Source organism: Spermophilus citellus (assembly GCF_964194105.1).
Source record: "Spermophilus citellus genome assembly, chromosome: 8".
Taxonomy (NCBI): Eukaryota; Metazoa; Chordata; class Mammalia; order Rodentia; family Sciuridae; genus Spermophilus; species Spermophilus citellus.
Genome location: NC_138189.1, coordinates 76,826,610 through 76,852,966, shown reverse-complemented (window position 1 = coordinate 76,852,966; position 26,357 = coordinate 76,826,610).

The following is a 26,357-nucleotide window of genomic DNA, read 5'->3' as shown; positions in this document are numbered from 1 at the left end:
GTTCTATCTCTATGTTTTGTTTCCTCTTGATGTAGCCCTAAGCAGTGACTGGCGAGAAACACTTTCATGGAAAGGGGTTGCCAAGCTTCCAAAAATTACGAATCTCCAGAAATCTCAGCAAATACTTTTTCACCCAAACTGGATGATACTTTCAGGTAATGATCAGTACACTAAGGCGACTTGGTTTCCCACATTTCGTTCTTCCATGTTGAAGCATTCGTTTCCAGTAACAGTTTGAATTTTTAGGTTTCACTCTGTTTTCTCCTATATTGATAGATGTATTTGGAACTCTAAATCCAACACGGTTTGTGCTAGCTTCTTGAAACTTGACACAATAAATTAGTTTCACGTTCTATCTCTATGTTTTGTTTCCTCTTCATGTAGCCCTAAGCAGTGACTGGCGAGAAACACTTTCATGGAAAGGGGTTGCCAAGCTTCCAAAAATTACGAGTCTCCAGAAATCTCAGCAAATACTTTTTCACCCAAACTGGATGATACTTTCAGGTAATGATCAGTACACTAAGGCGACTTGGTTTCCCAAATTTCATTCTTCTATGTTGAAGCGTTCGTTTCCAGTAACAGTTTGAATTTTTAGGTTTCACTCTGTTTACTCCTATATTGATAGATGTATTTGGAACTCTAAATCCAACACGGTTTGTGCTAGCTTCTTGAAACTTGACACAGTACAGTAGTTTCACGTTCTATCTCTATGTTTTGTTTCCTCTTGATGTAGCCCTAAGCAGTGACTGGCGAGAAACACTTTCATGGAAAGGGGTTGCCAAGCTTCCAAAAATTACGAATCTCCAGAAATCTCAGCAAATACTTTTTCACCCAAACTGGATGATACTTTCAGGTAATGATCAGTACACTAAGGCAACTTGGTTCCCCACATTTCGTTCTGCTACGTTGAAGCGTTCGTTTTCAGTAACAGTTTGAATTTTTAGGTTTCACTCTGTTTACTCCTATATTGATAGATGTATTTGGAACTCTAAATCCAACACGGTTTGTGCTAGCTTCTTGAAACTTGACACAATAAAGTAGTTTCACGTTCTATCTCTATGTTTTGTTTCCTCTTGATGTAGCCCTAAGCAGTGACTGGAGAGAAACACTTTCATGGAAAGGGGTTGCCAAGCTTCCAAAAATTACGAATCTCCAGAAATCTCAGCAAATACTTTTTCACCCAAACTGGATGATACTTTCAGGTAATGATCAGTACACTAAGGCGACTTGGTTTCTCAAATTTCGTTCTTCTATGTTGAAGCGTTCGTTTCCAGTAACAGTTTGAATTTTTAGGTTTCACTCTGTTTTCTCCTATATTGATAGATGTATTTGGAACTCTAAATCCAACAGGGTTTGTGCTAGCTTCTTGAAACTTGACAAAATAAATAAGTTTCACGTTCTATCTCTATGATTTGTTTCCTCTTGATGTAGCCCTAAGCAGTTACTGGCGAGAAACACTTTCATGGAAAGGGGTTGCCAAGCTTCCAAAAATTACGAACCTCCAGAAATCTCAGCAAATACTTTTTCACCCAAACTGGATGATACTTTCAGGTAATGATCAGTACACTAAGCCCACTTGCTTCACCAAATTTCGTTCTTCTACGTTGAAGCGTTCGTTTCCAGTAACAGTTTGAATTTTTAGGTTTCACTCTGTTTTCTCCTATATTGATAGATGTATTTGGAACTCTAAATCCAACATGGTTTGTGCTAGCTTCTTGAAACTTGACACAATGAATTAGTTTCACGTTCTATCTCTATGTTTTGTTTCCTCTTTCTGTAGCCCTAAGCAGTGACTGGCGAGAAACACTTTCATGGAAAGGGGTTGCCAAGCTTCCAAAAATTACGAATCTCCAGAAATCTCAGCAAATACTTTTTCACCCAAACTGGATGATACTTTCAGGTAATGATCAGTACACTAAGGCGACTTGGTTTCCCACATTTCGTTCTTCTATGTTGAAGCGTTCGTTTCCAGTAACAGTTTGAATTTTTAGGTTTCACTCTGTTTACTCCTATATTGATAGATGTATTTGGAACTCTAAATCCAACACGGTTTGTGCTAGCTTCTTGAAACTTGACACAATAAAGTAGTTTCACGTTCTATCTCTATGTTTTGTTTCCTCTTGATGTAGCCCTAAGCAGTGACTGGCGAGAAACACTTTCATGGAAAGGGGTTGCCAAGCTTCCAAAAATTACGAACCTCCAGAAATCTCAGCAAATACTTTTTCACCCAAACTGGATGATACTTTCAGGTAATGATCAGTACACTAAGCCCACTTGCTTCACCAAATTTCGTTCTTCTACGTTGAAGCGTTCGTTTCCAGTAACAGTTTGAATTTTTAGGTTTCACTCTGTTTTCTCCTATATTGATAGATGTATTTGGAACTCTAAATCCAACACGGTTTGTGCTAGCTTCTTGAAACTTGACACAATGAATTAGTTTCACGTTCTATCTCTATGTTTTGTTTCCTCTTTCTGTAGCCCTAAGCAGTGACTGGCGAGAAACACTTTCATGGAAAGGGGTTGCCAAGCTTCCAAAAATTACGAATCTCCAGAAATCTCAGCAAATACTTTTTCACCCAAACTGGATGATACTTTCAGGTAATGATCAGTACACTAAGGCGACTTGGTTTCCCACATTTCGTTCTTCTATGTTGAAGTGTCGCGCCCCCTCGCCCGCAAGGAAGACGCAACAACAGGAATCTTCTTTCAGCCGTTTATTCAGGTCCTTGTTATTCCTTCTTCTTCCCCTTGGATGTCCCTCCCAGCCTTAATAAAGCATCCCAAGCCCCAATGCGAAGCTGCTACGTGGAGCTTTCTCATAGGGTGTTAAAAAACCCTGTGCCAACTCTCCCAAATAAGGAGTTGTTTGTTACAGACCACAGTGGAGCCAGCGCCATCTTGTGATGGTGACCACAGTCCGCAGAAACGGCTCACCACAGTTCCCCCTTTTGTTTTCTAAGAACAACACAGGCGAGAGTAGAGGTCCTATCCCACTGTGCAGAAGTGGCTGTATAGTATGGCTCAGCCCCAAGGAGGCGCCTTCCCCAGATCCGAGGCCATATCAGCCGACGCCTTTTTTCGTGGGACGGGGCGTGGACGCGTCTAACCCGCATGCAATAGGACATGCTCTCCTTGAGGTCCACTTCAAGGATCACTCAAGTGCAGTGCTTTGCCTCGCATCCTGTATCGTGACGATGGTGGACGAAGGGGGATAGCTGAGGCTGAACTGTGGCTGTATAGAAATACAACGATAAACAAATTGGTAACACCCTAAAAGAAAGGCACGGGTCTTAAGGCGATAGAAAAGCACTAGTGTGGAAACCCATCTGCGTGTAATGGCAGTAAAGCCGGCAGAGTGTAAGGGCTTTCCAACACTAAGAGAATAACAAAGAAAGACATGTCGATCCCAGCGCAATGTTCATAAAACTTGGGGTGCAACGACCATGTCAAAGATTTACTGTTTAATCTGCGCAAGCCAGACTTGAGGTGAATTGCCATTACTCATACGAAGCCTTCAACCAGGAACCTTATCAGACCCAAGCAGGTCAGGACGTTCCCACATGACCGTTATTGGCTGAATATGAAAACAGACACCACAAATCTTACAAGGCCCTGTGAGCTGGCCTCCTTGACGTGCATAAAATTCAGGGCTGGATCCAAGCCCTGGGGGCCGGGGGGAAACCACTGCCAGCAGTTTTTTTCTTTTGTTTGTTGCACGTCAAAGGGAATCAAGTAGCCCCTGTCTTAGGTCGTTCACTGTCCTTACATTGTTTACCCGTCTTTGGGGAGGCCCCATTCCCCTGTCTTAGGTTGCAGTGTAAGCGTGAAAGTTGCCCGTCTCTGGGTACTACAAGATCAGCTCGTTGTTGCCAAGGCGTTTAATGGTATCTACTCAGCCAGTCATCATTAGGTCTCTAATTGGTTCCGGTTCAACAAGGCATAAAGTCAGAGGAGAGGAATAATAAAATAAAGAAGAAAGAGGGTGAAAGGAGGAAGGCATGAAGCAGGGATTATTGTAGAAAAATTATCTTTGAATTGGTCGGAGACAAACTTCAGCAAAATCATCCTTGGTTTGTAGGCGTTGATAATGAACCTGTATTGGCTTAGAAGTCAGAATGTTAATTTGATCTTTAATAAATTGTGTCACTCTCTTACCTAGGCAGGGGCCTACAGCAGCTATAAGGAGGAGACTGAAAAGCGGTCCCATTACAGTGGATATCAAAGGAGTTAACCATGGGGTATTTTTAAACCACTGTTCAAATCATCCTTGTTGTGCTTCAAACTCCTTTTGTCTTTTAGCCAATCTTTCCGTGACCTTTTCTATAGTTTCAGGATTACCCCAGTGTGATCTGCATAAGCATAACACTGTTCCTATAAAGCTATACATAGTTCTCCTTCCCTTACGAATAATAAATCTAGTCCCCTCTTATTTTGTAACACAACTTTTGAGAGGGAGGTGAGGGACTTTTCCAAGGCGGTAATTGATTTGGCCATGGCTGTTAAATCCTCATTCATAGCCATTTGTAGATTTAGTAATTGACCTCCCTGGACATAGGTGGCTGTCCCTGTTCCTATTTCGGTTGTTATTCTGTCTATGCCCAGTAGGAGGGCAATAGTCATAGTTATGGGTTCTCTGGGGAGCCGAGTATGTCCCTCAAGGTGTCCCAGGGTGTAGTCTGACCCATGATAAGATATCCTCGGCCATAATTGTATCAGCACACAGAAATCAGTAGTTGTATTTGGGACTGCCATGGAAACACAGGGAGTTAACCCAGTATTGTAAGCAAATTAGGACCCTTTGGGACCCCACAAATAATCAGATTGGGATTGATTTATAAGTCGGGTGATGTTGCAGAAATGTTGGCGTGAAAGCGGCACCTTTCCCAAGTAAACCCCTTGCCCCATGACCTCCGTGATAGTCAACTTATAGCTGGGCAGAGAATAACATTTAGGATCTGTAGTGGTATTAGAGGATAAATTAGACAGTATCGTTACCCCCTCATAATAGGGCGGCCTGGAGGTCAAGCATAGCCAGCAATCTTGGGTCCTGTTAGGATTAGTGGCATTGAGAGCGAAGAAGGCTCCTTGGACCAAATTAAGAAGGCGATCTCCAGTTCCAGGGTATATGGGCTCAGGGGCATAATCAAAGGTTTGATAGCCCATAGTTTTTGTTTGACCGCTGGGGGAAGGTTTTACTGTTGGGGCTATGGGCTGCTTGGGTCCAGATGGGGCCTTTTGGTCTCCGGGCACCTGATTAGGTCCTATTAGACTTCCAGTAGGCTGTTTTGTGGTCAATTTGAGCCGAAAAAGCAGGCCAGGATTGTACTGTCCGGGGGTGTAAATACTCAGCCCCCAGAGATATCCTTAAGTCCAATCTGGTTGTTGTCTTCCATTGGAAGTAAACTGAATAGTAATATTTGTTTGCCAGAAATGGGCATAGTCATTCCTAGGTGAATTTTTAAGTTAATACCCATTACTAGAGGTTTCACATCCCCAGGAGGCACAATAATAGGCCTTAGGTCCCTGGCAGCATCTATATATTTTCCCCTCCTTTATTTTTTGTAGATAAATTTTTAAATGTTGATGGGCTCGTTCCACAATAGTTTGTCCCTGGGGGTTATAAGGAATACCTGTTTTGTGTTCAATCTCCCATTGGGTGCAGAACCGTTGAATTGTTTGGCTTATATATGTGGGTCCATTGTCCGTTTTGAGACAACGTGGACTGTCCATGCAAGAGAAAGCTTTTAAGAGATGTCCAATAACATCTTTGGCCTTTTTTCTAGTGTGTAATGTAACAAAGATATAGCCAAAGTATGTATCAATAGAAACATGTACAAAAGACAGCTTACCAAAACTAGGGAAGTGGGTAACATCAGTTTGCCAGATATCATTGGGGTGTAAGCCTCTAGGGTTAACACCCAAACTGGGAAAATGAAGAAATGGAGCACATACTGGGCATAGGGAAACAATCTGTAAAGTCTGATCACGCGAGTATCCTGTGCGGAAGCGTAAGGATTGTGCATTTAGATGGAATTTAGCATGGAGTTGTGAGGCCTCATCATACTTGGTTATAGTGTATACTAGGCCCATATTATGAGTGGCGGCATCTGTTTTAGCATTACCTTCCGCCAGAGGCCCAGGAAGCTCCGAGTGTCTTCGGATATGTCCAATGAATAAAGGATCTCGTCTAGCCCAAACAAGGAGCTGAACCGTTTGTAATTGTTCCATGATAGTGGATTGTCTGCCAATATAAGGGGCTGTTTTAATAACTGAGGCTAACTTAGCAACATAGAGACTATCAGTATACACATTAAGTGGGATGGAATTGTATAGTTTAAGGGCCATAATTAGAGCCTCAACTTCTGATCTTTGGGCAGACAGTTTAGGAACAGGGTGTCGAATTACTTGAGATCCATCAAAAACAACAGCAAACCCCCCTTTTTGTTCCGTCTGTATAAACAGTTTGAGCTCCCGAAATAGGCTCTCTTTTAATAATTTTAGGAAAAATGATAGGACATCTCTTAAGGCCTTCTAGAAGTTTATGTCGGGGAAAGTGATTATCAATTTTACCTTTGAAAGTACAAAGAAAAAGACACCAAAGATCATGTTTCTGTTGCAATTTTAAAATCATATCTTGGGTATAAGGTTGAATGAGAATGTCAAGAGTCTTTTCAAATAGTGTATCACCCAAATATTTGGCTTTCCAGAGCAGATTTATCACCAGTTCATAAAAGGGAGTTATCACCCGAGAGTTAGAAGCAGGTAAATGGACCCAATAGATGGGACTAGTCTGTCAAAACACTCCAGTAGGAGTTAATTTTGATGGCAGGATTATAAATGATAGGGGTATAGAATAATCTATCTGGGTAACCTGCATCTCTTGTAAGGCTGTTTCTATTAACCTGAGTGCCTTCAAGGCTTTTGGAGTAGGTTTTCGCAGGGAGGTGGGTGAGGGGCCTCCTCTCAAAAGGTCATACAGGGGTTTAAGTTAGTAGTTTAATATACTTAATGTTTAATCAACAATGTGAATTTATTTACCAAAATTAATCCCTATCTTAAACAGTAAGAATTGTTAGGCAACAAGGATCTTTCTGTAAAGAAATAAACTCACATTCTAATAGGTGTTTGTCATGTCAAAATATGGACAAAATTTTAGCTCACATTAGTATGGTTAAATTAGGAAAATAAACTGAAATATCTTTAAGTTAATTATAGTCAGTTTAGTATATGAAATTTTTTCTCTCTTTTTTGTTTAGATAACAATATAAAAATCTTTTTACTTAGGGAAATGAATAGAAAGACCTTATTTTACCCAAAGATGATTTCTTTTTTCTTCTTAGGATCCATGTGTACTTCTTCTTTGTTGGAACATCTTTTTCTTAAAAAAAATATACTTTGGAACAATCTTTGAACACCTTAGGATCTATAAACAAATTATTATACTTTGATAAGAAATATCAATGAAAATATAGTTAAAACCCTTAGATATTTTGTAGAAATAATTATAATAATTTATCATCTTATGAGTTTAAATAGTAACTTTGAGAATTAGAAATTATTTGATTGTATTTTTACTTAAAAGCAAATTTATAGTAAACACATTTATCTCAAATATCTGTAACTGAAAAGGCAGAGTATCTGATAAATGTAAATATAAAACATAAATTATGGGTTTCCTGTTGAAGAAAAACAATTAGGCAAATATATATTAATTAATCAATTAGGCATGTGCTAATTAATTTATAGATTAACAAATATAGGTTATTTAAATATCTAAAAAATATATATTAAGAATAAGAACTTAACTTATAATTGTATTAACTTTATGTAACCACGTGGTCTTAAAATATTTGGATCCATTTTAATTTATTTTTAACTAGGAGTGCACTCTTCTATGTGACGTCACTAGATGTACTGAAATAAGATCCTTGAGTATACATTTTTATTTTTATGGTTAGCAATGAAAATAAGGATTTTTTGGTCATCACAGGAACCTTGTCGGCTTGTTCCTGTGGCGAATAAATGCATCCTCATAATCTCCAAAATTAAAAGTAAAATATAAAGAAGCATATCTGATATCTCAATAGAACATTATTTAGTAACACAACTACAGAGAAAAGTCAGGTTATTTAACTTAGAACTAGTTTAAATTTAGGACTGTAACATAGAAACACGTGGAATTAAATTTTGTCTGAAAAAGATATCTTTCTGAGCAGCTCCGGTAGAAATCTGAAACACAGCAAAGCAGGTTAGTGGCTGGAAGGCGGGACCAGAAGTCCTGTCTGAGTGACTGTGGAAGAACCAATCGGAAGCCCGCAAAAGTGTGGGAGGTGGGACCAGGAGGCTGCTCTTCCGGCCAGGCACCCCATGGTTACCATGGTGATGTAAACAACATGGAGTCCGCTGCCCGTTCTCGGGGCAAAAGTTCTCCAAGTTTTCCTAGCCGATTGCCTTTTGTATGATTTTGTCTGCATTTTCCCCCGCCTGGCCAAGATCTTACTGCGGTAGCAGCTTGTTCTGTCTTTGGACCGTCCCGTACACTCTGGCATACGGGGCCCGGGGTGGGCCCTTGTTCCCGTTTCCCGGCTGCAGTGGGCATTCCTGAGTATCAAACTTGGAACGACACTCGCTGCTCCAGGCGTGCCTTCCCGATCCCGTCTATCCCCCTCGGGACAATTTCATTTAATATGTCCCTCTAGCTGATTGGCAGAGAAAGACTCAAAGAGAGTCAATGTAAAGGGATGACACAGCAACAAAACAGACACAAGAGCAAAAATGAAGGCACACAGAAAACAAAAATGAAAGTACACAGTGCAGCTGCAATAAAATATGAGGCTCTCTCTTTCTTAGTAGAGGAGCTGATTCCGCTTTGGTCGCGGGTCCCGCTCTCCGGGACGATGGGGTCCCGCTCTCCAGGACGATGGGGTCCCACTCTCTGGGACGATGGGGTCTCGCTCTCCGAGACGATGGGGTCCCACTCTCTGGGACGATGGGGTCTCGCTCTCCGAGACGATGGGGTCCCACTCACCGGGACGATCTGGTGCACCACTCCTGACGACTGAGAGTCCTGGTTTTTCCCGGGTCTCGGCACCACTTGTCGCGCCCCCTCGCCCGCAAGGAAGACGCAACAACAGGAATCTTCTTTCAGCCGTTTATTCAGGTCCTTGTTATTCCTTCTTCTTCCCCTTGGATGTCCCTCCCAGCCTTAATAAAGCATCCCAAGCCCCAATGCGAAGCTGCTACGTGGAGCTTTCTCATAGGGTGTTAAAAAACCCTGTGCCAACTCTCCCAAATAAGGAGTTGTTTGTTACAGACCACAGTGGAGCCAGCGCCATCTTGTGATGGTGACCACAGTCCGCAGAAACGGCTCACCACATTGAAGCCTTCGTTTCCAGTAACAGTTTGAATTTTTAGGTTTCACTCTGTTTACTCCTATATTGATAGATGTATTTGGAACTCTAAATCCAACACGGTTTGTGCTAGCTTTTTGAAACTTGACACAGTACAGTAGTTTCACGTTCTATCTCTATGTTTTGTTTCCTCTTGATGTAGCCCTAAGCAGTGACTGGCGAGAAACACTTTCATGGAAAGGGGTTGCCAAGCTTCCAAAAATTACGAATCTCCAGAAATCTCAGCAAATACTTTTTCACCCAAACTGGATGATACTTTCAGGTAATGATCAGTACACTAAGGCGACTTGGTTCCCCACATTTCGTTCTTCTATGTTGAAGCGTTCGTTTCCAGTAACAGTTTGAATTTTTAGGTTTCACTCTGTTTTCTCCTATATTGATAGATGTATTTGGAACTCTAAATCCAACACGGTTTGTGCTAGCTTCTTGAAACTTGACACAATAAATTAGTTTCACGTTCTATCTCTATGATTTGTTTCCTCTTGATGTAGCCCTAAGCAGTGACTGGCGAGAAACACTTTCATGGAAAGGGGTTGATACGCTTCCAAAAATTACGAATTTCCAGAAATCTCAGCAAATACTTTTTCACCCAAACTGGATGATACTTTCAGGTAATGATCAGTACACTAAGCCCACTTGCTTCACCAAATTTCGTTCTTCTACGTTGAAGCGTTCGTTTCCAGTAACAGTTTGAATTTTTAGGTTTCACTCTGTTTTCTCCTATATTGATAGATGTATTTGGAACTCTAAATCCAACACGGTTTGTGCTAGCTTCTTGAAACTTGACACAATGAATTAGTTTCACGTTCTATCTCTATGTTTTGTTTCCTCTTTCTGTAGCCCTAAGCAGTGACTGGCGAGAAACACTTTCATGGAAAGGGGTTGCCAAGCTTCCAAAAATTACGAATCTCCAGAAATCTCAGCAAATACTTTTTCACCCAAACTGGATGATACTTTCAGGTAATGATCAGTACACTAAGGCGACTTGGTTTCCCACATTTCGTTCTTCTATGTTGAAGCGTTCGTTTCCAGTAACAGTTTGAATTTTTAGGTTTCACTCTGTTTACTCCTATATTGATAGATGTATTTGGAACTCTAAATCCAACACGGTTTGTGCTAGCTTCTTGAATCTTGACACAATAAAGTAGTTTCACGTTCTATCTCTATGTTTTGTTTCCTCTTGATGTAGCCCTAAGCAGTGACTGGCGAGAAACACTTTCATGGAAAGGGGTTGCCAAGCTTCCAAAAATTACGAATCTCCAGAAATCTCAGCAAATACTTTTTCACCCAAACTGGATGATACTTTCAGGTAATGATCAGTACACTAAGGCGACTTGGTTTCTCAAATTTCGTTCTTCTATGTTGAAGCGTTCGTTTCCAGTAACAGTTTGAATTTTTAGGTTTCACTCTGTTTTCTCCTATATTGATAGATGTATTTGGAACTCTAAATCCAACACGGTTTGTGCTAGCTTCTTGAAACTTGACAAAATAAATTAGTTTCACGTTCTATCTCTATGATTTGTTTCCTCTTGATGTAGCCCTAAGCAGTTACTGGTGAGAAACACTTTCATGGAAAGGGGTTGCCAAGCTTCCAAAAATTACGAACCTCCAGAAATCTCAGCAAATACTTTTTCACCCAAACTGGATGATACTTTCAGGTAATGATCAGTACACTAAGCCCACTTGCTTCACCAAATTTCGTTCTTCTACGTTGAAGCGTTCGTTTCCAGTAACAGTTTGAATTTTTAGGTTTCACTCTGTTTTCTCCTATATTGATAGATGTATTTGGAACTCTAATTCCAACACGGTTTGTGCTAGCTTCTTGAAACTTGACACAATGAATTAGTTTCACGTTCTATCTCTATGTTTTGTTTCCTCTTTCTGTAGCCCTAAGCAGTGACTGGCGAGAAACACTTTCATGGAAAGGGGTTGCCAAGCTTCCAAAAATTACGAATCTCCAGAAATCTCAGCAAATACTTTTTCACCCAAACTGGATGATACTTTCAGGTAATGATCAGTACACTAAGGCGACTTGGTTTCCCACATTTCGTTCTTCTATGTTGAAGCGTTCGTTTCCAGTAACAGTTTGAATTTTTAGGTTTCACTCTGTTTACTCCTATATTGATAGATGTATTTGGAACTCTAAATCCAACACGGTTTGTGCTAGCTTTTTGAAACTTGACACAGTACAGTAGTTTCACGTTCTATCTCTATGTTTTGTTTCCTCTTGATGTAGCCCTAAGCAGTGACTGGCGAGAAACACTTTCATGGAAAGGGGTTGCCAAGCTTCCAAAAATTACGAATCTCCAGAAATCTCAGCAAATACTTTTTCACCCAAACTGGATGATACTTTCAGGTAATGATCAGTACACTAAGGCGACTTGGTTCCCCACATTTCGTTCTTCTATGTTGAAGCATTCGTTTCCAGTAACAGTTTGAATTTTTAGGTTTCTCTCTGTTTTCTCCTATATTGATAGATGTATTTGGAACTCTAAATCCAACACGGTTTGTGCTAGCTTCTTGAAACTTGACACAATAAAGTAGTTTCACGTTCTATCACTATGTTTTGTTTCCTCTTGATGTAGCCCTAAGCAGTGACTGGCGAGAAACACTTTCATGGAAAGGGGTTGCCAAGCTTCCAAAAATTACGAATCTCCAGAAATCTCAGCAAATACTTTTTCACCCAAACTGGATGATACTTTCAGGTAATGATCAGTACACTAAGGCGACTTGGTTTCTCAAATTTCGTTCTTCTATGTTGAAGCGTTCGTTTCCAGTAACAGTTTGAATTTTTAGGTTTCACTCTGTTTTCTCCTATATTGATAGATGTATTTGGAACTCTAAATCCAACACGGTTTGTGCTAGCTTCTTGAAACTTGACAAAATAAATTAGTTTCACGTTCTATCTCTATGATTTGTTTCCTCTTGATGTAGCCCTAAGCAGTGACTGGCGAGAAACACTTTCATGGAAAGGGGTTGCCAAGCTTCCAAAAATTACGAATCTCCAGAAATCTCAGCAAATACTTTTTCACCCAAACTGGATGATACTTTCAGGTAATGATCAGTACACTAAGCACACTTGCTTCACCAAATTTCGTTCTTCTACGTTGCAGCTTTCGTTTCCAGTAACAGTTTGAATTTTTAGGTTTCACTCTGTTTACTCCTATATTGATAGATGTATTTGGAACTCTAAATCCAACACGGTTTGTGCTAGCTTCTTCAAACTTGACACAATAAAGTAGTTTCACGTTCTATCTCTATGTTTTGTTTCCTCTTTCTGTAGCCCTAAGCAGTGACTGGCGAGAAACACTTTCATGGAAAGGGGTTGCAAGCTTCCAAAAATTACGAATCTCCAGAAATCTCAGCAAATATTTTTTCACCCAAACTGGATGATACTTTCAGGTAATGATCAGTACACTAAGGCGACTTGGTTCCCCACATTTCGTTCTTCTACGTTGAAGCGTTCGTTTCCATTAACAGTTTGAATTTTTAGGTTTCACTCTGTTTTCTCCTATATTGATAGATATATTTGGAACTCTAAATCCAGCACGGTTTGTGCTAGCTTCTTGAAACTTGACACAATAAAGTAGTTTCACGTTCTATCTCTATGCTTTGTTTCCTCTTGATGTAGCCCTAAGCAGTGACTGGCGAGAAACACTTTCATGGAAAGGGGTTGCCAAGCTTCCAAAAATTACGAATCTCCAGAAATCTCAGCAAATACTTTTTCACCCAAACTGGATGATACTTTCAGGTTATGATCAGTACACTAAGGCGACTTGGTTTCCCACATTTCGTTCTTCTATGTTGAAGCGTTCGTTTCCAGTAACAGTTTGAATTTTTAGGTTTCACTCTGTTTACTCCTATATTTACAGATGTATTTGGAACTCTAAATCCAACACGGTTTGTGCTAGCTTCTTGAAACTTGACACAATAAAGTAGTTTCACGTTCTATCTCTATGTTTTGTTTCCTCTTGATGTAGCCCTAAGCAGTGACTGGCGAGAAACACTTTCATGGAAAGGGGTTGCCAAGCTTCCAAAAATTACGAATCTCCAGAAATCTCAGCAAATACTTTTTCACCCAAACTGGATGATACTTTCAGGTAATGATCAGTACACTAAGGCGACTTGGTTCCCCACATTTCGTTCTTCTACGTTGAAGCGTTTGTTTCCAGTAACAGTTTGAATTTTTAGGTTTCACTCTGTTTTCTCCTATATTGATAGATGTATTTGGAACTCTAAATCCAACACGGTTTGTGCTAGCTTCTTGAAACTTGACACAATGAATTAGTTTCACGTTCTATCTCTATGTTTTGTTTCCTGTGTCTGTAGCCCTAAGCAGTGACTGGCGAGAAACACTTTCATGGAAAGGGGTTGCCAAGCTTCCAAAAATTACGAATCTCCAGAAATCTCAGCAAATACTTTTTCACCCAAACTGGATGATACTTTCAGGTAATGATCAGTACACTAAGGCGACTTGGTTCCCCACATTTCGTTCTGCTACGTTGAAGCGTTCGTTTCCAGTAACAGTTTGAATTTTTAGGTTTCACTCTGTTTTCTCCTATATTGATAGATGTATTTGGAACTCTAAATCCAACACGGTTTGTGCTAGCTTCTTGAAACTTGACACAATAAATTAGTTTCACGTTCTATCTCTATGTTTTGTTTCCTCTTGATGTAGCCCTAAGCAGTGACTGGCGAGAAACACTTTCATGGAAAGGGGTTGCCAAGTTTCCAAAAATTACGAACCTCCTGAAATCTCAGCAAATACTTTTTCACCCAAACTGGATGATACTTTCAGGTAATGATCAGTACACTAAGGCCACTTGCTTCACCAAATTTCGTTCTTCTACGTTGAAGCGTTCGTTTCCAGTAACAGTTTGAATTTTTAGGTTTCACTCTGTTTACTCCTATATTGATAGATGTATTTGGAACTCTAAATCCAACACGGTTTGTGCTAGCTTCTTGAAACTTGACACAATGAATTAGTTTCACGTTCTATCTATATGTTTTGTTTCCTCTTTCTGTAGCCCTAAGCAGTGACTGGCGAGAAACACTTTCATGGAAAGGGGTTGCCAAGCTTCCAAAAATTACGAATCTCCAGAAATCTCAGCAAATATTTTTTCACCCAAACTGGATGATACTTTCAGGTAATGATCAGTACACTAAGGCGACTTGGTTCCCCACATTTCGTTCTTCTACGTTGAAGCGTTCATTTCCAGTAACAGTTTGAATTTTTAGGTTTCACTCTGTTTTCTCCTATATTGATAGATGTATTTGGAACTCTAAATCCAACACGGTTTGTGGTAGCTTCTTGAAACTTGACACAATAAAGTAGTTTCACGTTGTATCTCTATGCTTTGTTTCCTCTTGATGTAGCCCTAAGCAGTGACTGGCGAGAAACACTTTCATGGAAAGGGGTTGCCAAGCTTCCAAAAATTACGAATCTCCAGAAATCTCAGCAAATACTTTTTCACCCAAACTGGATGATACATTCAGGTAATGATCAGTACACTAAGGTAACTTGCTTTCCCACATTTCGTTCTTCTATGTTGAAGCGTTCGTTTTTAGTAACAGTTTGAATTTTTGGGTTTCACTCTGTTTACTCCGATATTGATAGATGTATTTGGAACTCTAAATCCAACACGGTTTTTGCTAGCTTCTTGAAACTTGACACAATAAAGTAGTTTCACGTTCTATCTCTATGTTTTGTTTCCTCTTGATGTAGCCCTAAGCAGTGACTGGCGAGAAACACTTTCATGGAAAGGGGTTGCCAAGCTTCAAAATTACAAATCTCCAGAAATCTCAGCAAATACTTTTTCACCTAAACTGGATGATACTTTCAGGTAATGATCAGTACACTAAGGCGACTTGGTTTCCCAAATTTCGTTCTTCTATGTTGAAGCGTTCGTTTCCAGTAACAGTTTGAATTTTTAGGTTTCACTCTGTTTTCTCCTATATTGATAGATGTATTTGGAACTCTAAATCCAACACGGTTTGTGCTAGCTTCTTGAAACTTGACACAATAAAGTAGTTTCACGTTCTATCTCTATGCTTTGTTTCCTCTTGATGTAGCCCTAAGCAGTGACTGGCGAGAAACACTTTCATGGAAAGGGGTTGCCAAGCTTCCAAAAATTACGAATCTCCAGAAATCTCACCAAATACTTTTTCACCCAAACTGGATGATACTTTCAGGTAATGATCAGTACACTAAGCCCACTTGCTTCACCAAATTTCGTTCTTCTACGTTGAAGCGTTCGTTTCCAGTAACAGTTTGAATTTTTAGGTTTCACTCTGTTTTCTCCTATATTGATAGATGTATTTGGAACTCTAATTCCAACACGGTTTGTGCTAGCTTCTTGAAACTTGACACAATGAATTAGTTTCACGTTCTATCTCTATGTTTTGTTTCCTCTTTCTGTAGCCCTAAGCAGTGACTGGCGAGAAACACTTTCATGGAAAGGGGTTGCCAAGCTTCCAAAAATTACGAATCTCCAGAAATCTCAGCAAATACTTTTTCACCCAAACTGGATGATACTTTCAGGTAATGATCAGTACACTAAGGCGACTTGGTTTCCCACATTTCGTTCTTCTATGTTGAAGCGTTCGTTTCCAGTAACAGTTTGAATTTTTAGGTTTCACTCTGTTTACTCCTATATTGATAGATGTATTTGGAACTCTAAATCCAACACGGTTTGTGCTAGCTTTTTGAAACTTGACACAGTACAGTAGTTTCACGTTCTATCTCTATGTTTTGTTTCCTCTTGATGTAGCCCTAAGCAGTGACTGGCGAGAAACACTTTCATGGAAAGGGGTTGCCAAGCTTCCAAAAATTACGAATCTCCAGAAATCTCAGCAAATACTTTTTCACCCAAACTGGATGATACTTTCAGGTAATGATCAGTACACTAAGGCGACTTGGTTCCCCACATTTCGTTCTTCTATGTTGAAGCGTTCGTTTCCAGTAACAGTTTGAATTTTTAGGTTTCACTCTGTTTTCTCCTATATTGATAGATGTATTTGGAACTCTAAATCCAACACGGTTTGTGCTAGCTTCTTGAAACTTGACACAATAAAGTAGTTTCACGTTCTATCACTATGTTTTGTTTCCTCTTGATGTAGCCCTAAGCAGTGACTGGCGAGAAACACTTTCATGGAAAGGGGTTGCCAAGCTTCCAAAAATTACGAATCTCCAGAAATCTCAGCAAATACTTTTTCACCCAAACTGGATGATACTTTCAGGTAATGATCAGTACACTAAGGCGACTTGGTTTCTCAAATTTCGTTCTTCTATGTTGAAGCGTTCGTTTCCAGTAACAGTTTGAATTTTTAGGTTTCACTCTGTTTTCTCCTATATTGATAGATGTATTTGGAACTCTAAATCCAACACGGTTTGTGCTAGCTTCTTGAAACTTGACAAAATAAATTAGTTTCACGTTCTATCTCTATGATTTGTTTCCTCTTGATGTAGCCCTAAGCAGTGACTGGCGAGAAACACTTTCATGGAAAGGGGTTGCCAAGCTTCCAAAAATTACGAATCTCCAGAAATCTCAGCAAATACTTTTTCACCCAAACTGGATGATACTTTCAGGTAATGATCAGTACACTAAGCACACTTGCTTCACCAAATTTCGTTCTTCTACGTTGCAGCTTTCGTTTCCAGTAACAGTTTGAATTTTTAGGTTTCACTCTGTTTACTCCTATATTGATAGATGTATTTGGAACTCTAAATCCAACACGGTTTGTGCTAGCTTCTTCAAACTTGACACAATAAAGTAGTTTCACGTTCTATCTCTATGTTTTGTTTCCTCTTTCTGTAGCCCTAAGCAGTGACTGGCGAGAAACACTTTCATGGAAAGGGGTTGCAAGCTTCCAAAAATTACGAATCTCCAGAAATCTCAGCAAATATTTTTTCACCCAAACTGGATGATACTTTCAGGTAATGATCAGTACACTAAGGCGACTTGGTTCCCCACATTTCGTTCTTCTACGTTGAAGCGTTCGTTTCCATTAACAGTTTGAATTTTTAGGTTTCACTCTGTTTTCTCCTATATTGATAGATATATTTGGAACTCTAAATCCAGCACGGTTTGTGCTAGCTTCTTGAAACTTGACACAATAAAGTAGTTTCACGTTCTATCTCTATGCTTTGTTTCCTCTTGATGTAGCCCTAAGCAGTGACTGGCGAGAAACACTTTCATGGAAAGGGGTTGCCAAGCTTCCAAAAATTACGAATCTCCAGAAATCTCAGCAAATACTTTTTCACCCAAACTGGATGATACTTTCAGGTTATGATCAGTACACTAAGGCGACTTGGTTTCCCACATTTCGTTCTTCTATGTTGAAGCGTTCGTTTCCAGTAACAGTTTGAATTTTTAGGTTTCACTCTGTTTACTCCTATATTTACAGATGTATTTGGAACTCTAAATCCAACACGGTTTGTGCTAGCTTCTTGAAACTTGACACAATAAAGTAGTTTCACGTTCTATCTCTATGTTTTGTTTCCTCTTGATGTAGCCCTAAGCAGTGACTGGCGAGAAACACTTTCATGGAAAGGGGTTGCCAAGCTTCCAAAAATTACGAATCTCCAGAAATCTCAGCAAATACTTTTTCACCCAAACTGGATGATACTTTCAGGTAATGATCAGTACACTAAGGCGACTTGGTTTCCCACATTTCGTTCTTCTATGTTGAAGCGTTCGTTTCCAGTAACAGTTTGAATTTTTAGGTTTCACTCTGTTTACTCCTATATTGATAGATGTATTTGGAACTCTAAATCCAACACGGTTTGTGCTAGCTTTTTGAAACTTGACACAGTACAGTAGTTTCACGTTCTATCTCTATGTTTTGTTTCCTCTTGATGTAGCCCTAAGCAGTGACTGGCGAGAAACACTTTCATGGAAAGGGGTTGCCAAGCTTCCAAAAATTACGAATCTCCAGAAATCTCAGCAAATACTTTTTCACCCAAACTGGATGATACTTTCAGGTAATGATCAGTACACTAAGGCGACTTGGTTCCCCACATTTCGTTCTTCTATGTTGAAGCGTTCGTTTCCAGTAACAGTTTGAATTTTTAGGTTTCACTCTGTTTTCTCCTATATTGATAGATGTATTTGGAACTCTAAATCCAACACGGTTTGTGCTAGCTTCTTGAAACTTGACACAATAAAGTAGTTTCACGTTCTATCACTATGTTTTGTTTCCTCTTGATGTAGCCCTAAGCAGTGACTGGCGAGAAACACTTTCATGGAAAGGGGTTGCCAAGCTTCCAAAAATTACGAATCTCCAGAAATCTCAGCAAATACTTTTTCACCCAAACTGGATGATACTTTCAGGTAATGATCAGTACACTAAGGCGACTTGGTTTCTCAAATTTCGTTCTTCTATGTTGAAGCGTTCGTTTCCAGTAACAGTTTGAATTTTTAGGTTTCACTCTGTTTTCTCCTATATTGATAGATGTATTTGGAACTCTAAATCCAACACGGTTTGTGCTAGCTTCTTGAAACTTGACAAAATAAATTAGTTTCACGTTCTATCTCTATGATTTGTTTCCTCTTGATGTAGCCCTAAGCAGTGACTGGCGAGAAACACTTTCATGGAAAGGGGTTGCCAAGCTTCCAAAAATTACGAATCTCCAGAAATCTCAGCAAATACTTTTTCACCCAAACTGGATGATACTTTCAGGTAATGATCAGTACACTAAGCACACTTGCTTCACCAAATTTCGTTCTTCTACGTTGCAGCTTTCGTTTCCAGTAACAGTTTGAATTTTTAGGTTTCACTCTGTTTACTCCTATATTGATAGATGTATTTGGAACTCTAAATCCAACACGGTTTGTGCTAGCTTCTTCAAACTTGACACAATAAAGTAGTTTCACGTTCTATCTCTATGTTTTGTTTCCTCTTTCTGTAGCCCTAAGCAGTGACTGGCGAGAAACACTTTCATGGAAAGGGGTTGCAAGCTTCCAAAAATTACGAATCTCCAGAAATCTCAGCAAATATTTTTTCACCCAAACTGGATGATACTTTCAGGTAATGATCAGTACACTAAGGCGACTTGGTTCCCCACATTTCGTTCTTCTACGTTGAAGCGTTCGTTTCCATTAACAGTTTGAATTTTTAGGTTTCACTCTGTTTTCTCCTATATTGATAGATATATTTGGAACTCTAAATCCAGCACGGTTTGTGCTAGCTTCTTGAAACTTGACACAATAAAGTAGTTTCACGTTCTATCTCTATGCTTTGTTTCCTCTTGATGTAGCCCTAAGCAGTGACTGGCGAGAAACACTTTCATGGAAAGGGGTTGCCAAGCTTCCAAAAATTACGAATCTCCAGAAATCTCAGCAAATACTTTTTCACCCAAACTGGATGATACTTTCAGGTTATGATCAGTACACTAAGGCGACTTGGTTTCCCACATTTCGTTCTTCTATGTTGAAGCGTTCGTTTCCAGTAACAGTTTGAATTTTTAGGTTTCACTCTGTTTACTCCTATATTTACAGATGTATTTGGAACTCTAAATCCAACACGGTTTGTGCTAGCTTCTTGAAACTTGACACAATAAAGTAGTTTCACGTTCTATCTCTATGTTTTGTTTCCTCTTGATGTAGCCCTAAGCAGTGACTGGCGAGAAACACTTTCATGGAAAGGGGTTGCCAAGCTTCCAAAAATTACGAATCTCCAGAAATCTCAGCAAATACTTTTTCACCCAAACTGGATGATACTTTCAGGTAATGATCAGTACACTAAGGCGACTTGGTTCCCCACATTTCGTTCTTCTACGTTGAAGCGTTCGTTTCCAGTAACAGTTTGAATTTTTAGGTTTCACTCTGTTTTCTCCTATATTGATAGATGTATTTGGAACTCTAAATCCAACACGGTTTGTGCTAGCTTCTTGAAACTTGACACAATAAAGTAGTTTCACGTTCTATCTCTATGTTTTGTTTCCTGTGTCTGTAGCCCTAAGCAGTGACTGGCGAGAAACACTTTCATGGAAAGGGGTTGCCAAGCTTCCAAAAATTACGAATCTCCAGAAATCTCAGCAAATACTTTTTCACCCAAACTGGATGATACTTTCAGGTAATGATCAGTACACTAAGGCGACTTGGTTCCCCACATTTCGTTCTGCTACGTTGAAGCGTTCGTTTCCAGTAACAGTTTGAATTTTTAGGTTTCACTCTGTTTTCTCCTATATTGATAGATGTATTTGGAACTCTAAATCCAACACGGTTTGTGCTAGCTTCTTGAAACTTGACACAATAAAGTAGTTTCACGTTCTATCTCTATGTTTTGTTTCCTCTTGATGTAGCCCTAAGCAGTGACTGGCGAGAAACACTTTCATGGAAAGGGGTTGCCAAGTTTCCAAAAATTACGAACCTCCTGAAATCTCAGCAAATACTTTTTCACACAAACTGGATGATACTTTCAGGTAATGATCAGTAAACTAAGGCCACTTGCTACACCAAATTTCGTTCTTCTACGTTGAAGCGTTCGTTTCCAGTAACAGTTTGAATTTTTAGGTTTCACTCTGTTTACTCCTATATTGATAGATGTATTTGGAACTCTAAATCCAACACGGTTTGTGCTAGCTTCTTGAAACTTGACACAATGAATTAGTTTCACGTTCTATCTCTATGTTTTGTTTCCTCTTTCTGTAGCCCTAAGCAGTGACTGGCGAGAAACACTTTCATGGAAAGGGGTTGCCAAGCTTCCAAAAATTACGAATCTCCAGAAATCTCAGCAAATACTTTTTCACCCAAACTGGATGATACTTTCAGGTAATGATCAGTACACTAAGGCGACTTGGTTCCCCACATTTCGTTCTTCTACGTTGAAGCGTTCATTTCCAGTAACAGTTTGAATTTTTAGGTTTCACTCTGTTTTCTCCTATATTGATAGATGTATTTGGAACTCTAAATCCAACACGGTTTGTGGTAGCTTCTTGAATCTTGACACAATAAAGTAGTTTCACGTTGTATCTCTATGCTTTGTTTCCTCTTGATGTAGCCCTAAGCAGTAACTGGCGAGAAACACTTTCATGGAAAGGGGTTGCCAAGCTTCCAAAAATTACGAATCTCCAGAAATCTCAGCAAATACTTTTTCACCCAAACTGGATGATACTTTCAGGTAATGATCAGTACACTAAGGTGACTTGCTTTCCCACATTTCGTTCTTCTATGTTGAAGCGTTCGTTTCCAGTAACAGTTTTAATTTTTGGGTTTCACTCTGTTTACTCCGATATTGATAGATGTATTTGGAACTCTAAATCCAACACGGTTTGTGCTAGCTTCTTGAAACTTGACACAATAAAGTAGTTTCACGTTCTATCTCTATGTTTTGTTTCCTCTTGCTGTAGCCCTAAGCAGTGACTGGCGAGAAACACTTTCATGGAAAGGGGTTGCCAAGCTTCCAAAAATTACGAACCTCCAGAAATCTCAGCAAATACTTTTTCACCCAAACTGGATGATACTTTCAGGTAATGATCAGTACACTAAGGCCACTTGCTTCACCAAATTTCGTTCTTCTACGTTGAAGCGTTCGTTTCCAGTAACAGTTTGAATTTTTAGGTTTCACTCTGTTTACTCCTATATTGATAGATGTATTTGGAACTCTAAATCCAACACGGTTTGTGCTAGCTTCTTGAAACTTGACACAATGAATTAGTTTCACGTTCTATCTATATGTTTTGTTTCCTCTTTCTGTAGCCCTAAGCAGTGACTGGCGAGAAACACTTTCATGGAAAGGGGTTGCCAAGCTTCCAAAAATTACGAATCTCCAGAAATCTCAGCAAATATTTTTTCACCCAAACTGGATGATACTTTCAGGTAATGATCAGTACACTAAGGCGACTTGGTTCCCCACATTTCGTTCTTCTACGTTGAAGCGTTCATTTCCAGTAACAGTTTGAATTTTTAGGTTTCACTCTGTTTTCTCCTATATTGATAGATGTATTTGGAACTCTAAATCCAACACGGTTTGTGGTAGCTTCTTGAAACTTGACACAATAAAGTAGTTTCACGTTGTATCTCTATGCTTTGTTTCCTCTTGATGTAGCCCTAAGCAGTGACTGGCGAGAAACACTTTCATGGAAAGGGGTTGCCAAGCTTCCAAAAATTACGAATCTCCAGAAATCTCAGCAAATACTTTTTCACCCAAACTGGATGATACATTCAGGTAATGATCAGTACACTAAGGTAACTTGCTTTCCCACATTTCGTTCTTCTATGTTGAAGCGTTCGTTTTTAGTAACAGTTTGAATTTTTGGGTTTCACTCTGTTTACTCCGATATTGATAGATGTATTTGGAACTCTAAATCCAACACGGTTTTTGATAGCTTCTTGAAACTTGACACAATAAAGTAGTTTCACGTTCTATCTCTATGTTTTGTTTCCTCTTGATGTAGCCCTAAGCAGTGACTGGCGAGAAACACTTTCATGGAAAGGGGTTGCCAAGCTTCAAAATTACAAATCTCCAGAAATCTCAGCAAATACTTTTTCACCTAAACTGGATGATACTTTCAGGTAATGATCAGTACACTAAGGCGACTTGGTTTCCCAAATTTCGTTCTTCTATGTTGAAGCGTTCGTTTCCAGTAACAGTTTGAATTTTTAGGTTTCACTCTGTTTTCTCCTATATTGATAGATGTATTTGGAACTCTAAATCCAACACGGTTTGTGCTAGCTTCTTGAAACTTGACACAATAAAGTAGTTTCACGTTCTATCTCTATGCTTTGTTTCCTCTTGATGTAGCCCTAAGCAGTGACTGGCGAGAAACACTTTCATGGAAAGGGGTTGCCAAGCTTCCAAAAATTACGAATCTCCAGAAATCTCACCAAATACTTTTTCACCCAAACTGGATGATACTTTCAGGTAATGATCAGTACACTAAGGCGACTTGGTTCCCCACATTTCGTTCTGCTACGTTGAAGCGTTCGTTTCCAGTAACAGTTTGAATTTTTAGGTTTCACTCTGTTTACTCCTATATTGATAGATGTATTTGGAACTCTAAATCCAACACGGTTTGTGCTAGCTTCTTGAAACTTGACACAATAAAGTAGTTTCACGTTCTATCTCTATGCTTTGTTTCCTCTTGATGTAGCCCTAAGCAGTGACTGGAGAGAAACACTTTCATGGAAAGGGGTTGCCAAGCTTCCAAAAATTACGAATTTCCAGAAATCTCAGCAAATACTTTTTCACCCAAACTGGATGATACTTTCAGGTAATGATCAGTACACTAAGGCGACTTGGTTCCCCACATTTCTTTCTGCTACGTTGAAGCGTTCGTTTCCAGTAACAGTTTGAATTTGTAGGTTTCACTCTGTTTTCTCCTATATTGATAGATGTATTTGGAACTCTAAATCCAACACGGTTTGTGCTAGCTTCTTGAAACTTGACACAATAAAGTAGTTTCACGTTCTATCTCTATGTTTTGTTTCCTCTTGATGTAGCCCTAAGCAGTGACTGGCGAGAAACACTTTCATGGAAAGGGGTTGCCAAGCTTCCAAAAATTACGAATCTCCAGAAATCTCAGCAAATACTTTTTCACCCAAACTGGATGACACTTTCAGGTAAGGATCAGTACACTAAGGCGACTTGGTTCCCCACATTTCATTCTTCTACGTTGAAGCTTTCGTTTCCAGTAACAGTTTGAATTTTTAGGTTTCACTCTGTTTTCTCCTATATTGATAGATGTATTTGGAACTCTAAATCCAACACGGTTTGTGCTAGCTTCTTGAAACTTGACACAATAAAGTAGTTTCACGTTCTATCTCTATGTTTTGTTTCCTCTTGATGTAGCCCTAAGCAGTGACTGGCGAGAAACACTTTCATGGAAAGGGGTTGCCAAGCTTCCAAAAATTACGAATCTCCAGAAATCTCAGCAAATACTTTTTCACCCAAACTGGATGATACTTTCAGGTAATGATCAGTACACTAAGGCGACTTGGTTCCCAAAATTTCGTTCTTCTATGTTGAAGCATTCGTTTCCAGTAACAGTTTGAATTTTTAGGTTTCACTCTGTTTTCTCCTATATTGATAGATGTATTTGGAACTCGAAATCCAACACGGTTTGTGCTAGCTTCTTGAAACTTGACACAATAAAGTAGTTTCACATTCTATTTCTATGTTTTGTTTCCTCTTGATGTAGCCCTAAACAGTGACTGGCGAGAAACACTTTTATGGAAAGGGGTTGCCAAGCTACCAAAAATGACGAATCTCCAGAAATCTCAGCAAATACTTTTTCACCCAAACTGGATGATACTTTCAGGTAATGATCAGTACACTAAGCCCACTTGCTTCACCAAATTTCGTTCCTCTACGTGAAGCGTTCGTTTCCAGTAACAGTTTGAATTTTTAGGTTTCACTGTGTTTACTCTTATATTGATAGATGTATTTGGAACTCTAAATCCAACACGGTTTGTGCTAGCTTCTTCAAACTTGACACAATAAAGTAGTTTCACGTTCTATCTCTATGCTTTGTTTCCTCTTGATGTAGCCCTAAGCAGTGACTGGCGAGAAACACTTTCATGGAAAGGGGTTGCCAAGCTTCCAAAAATTACGAATCTCCAGAAATCTCAGCAAATACTTTTTCACCCAAACTGGATGATACTTTCAGGTAATGATCAGTACACTAAGGAGACTTGGTTCTCCACATTTCGTTCTGCTACGTTGAAGCGTTCGTTTCCAGTAACAGTTTGAATTTTTAGGTTTTACTCTGTTTTCTCCTATATTTACAGATGTATTTGGAACTCTAAATCCAACACGGTTTGTGCTAGCTTCTTGAAACTTGACACAATAAAGTAGTTTCAGGTTCTATCTCTATGTTTTGTTTCCTCTTGATGTAGCCCTAAGCAGTGACTGGCGAGAAACACTTTCATGGAAAGGGGTTGCCAAGCTTCCAAAAATTACGAATCTCCAGAAATCTCAGCAAATACTTTTTCACCCAAACTGGATGATACTTTCTGGTAATGATCAGTACACTAGGCAACTTGGTCCCCACATTTAGTTCTTCTACGATGAAGCGTTCGTTTCCAGTAACAGTTTGAATTTTTAGGTTTCACTCTGTTTTCTCCTATATTGATAGATGTATTTGGAACTCTAAATCCAACACGGTTTGTGCTAGCTTCTTGAAACTTGATATAATAAAGTAGTTTCACGTTCTATCTCTATGTTTTGTTTCCTCTTGATGTAGCCCTAAGCAGTGACTGGCGAGAAACACTTTCATGGAAAGGGGTTGCCAAGCTTCCAAAAATTACGAATCTCCAGAAATCACAGCAAATACTTTTTCACCCAAACTGGATGATACTTTCAGGTAATGATCAGTACACTAAGGCGACTTGGTTTCCCACATTTCGTTCTTCTATGTTGAAGCGTTCGTTTCCAGTAACAGTTTGAATTTTTAGGTTTCACTCTGTTTACTCGTATATTGATAGATGTATTTGGAACTCTAAATCCAACACGGTTTGTGCTAGCTTCTTGAAACTTGACACAGTACAGTAGTTTCACGTTCTATCTCTATGTTTTGTTTCCTCTTGATGTAGCCCTAAGCAGTGACTGGCGAGAAACACTTTCATGGAAAGGGGTTGCCAAGCTTCCAAAAATTACGAATCTCCAGAAATCTCAGCAAATACTTTTTCACCCAAACTGGATGATACTTTCAGGTAATGATCAGTACACTAAGGCGACTTGGTTCCCAAAATTTCGTTCTTCTATGTTGAAGCATTCGTTTCCAGTAACAGTTTGAATTTTTAGGTTTCACTCTGTTTTCTCCTATATTGATAGATGTATTTGGAACTCTAAATCCAACACGGTTTGTGCTAGCTTCTTGAAACTTGACACAATAAAGTAGTTTCACGTTCTATTTCTATGTTTTGTTTCCTCTTGATGTAGCCCTAAGCAGTGACTGGCGAGAAACACTTTCATGGAAAGGGGTTGCCAAGCTTCCAAAAATTA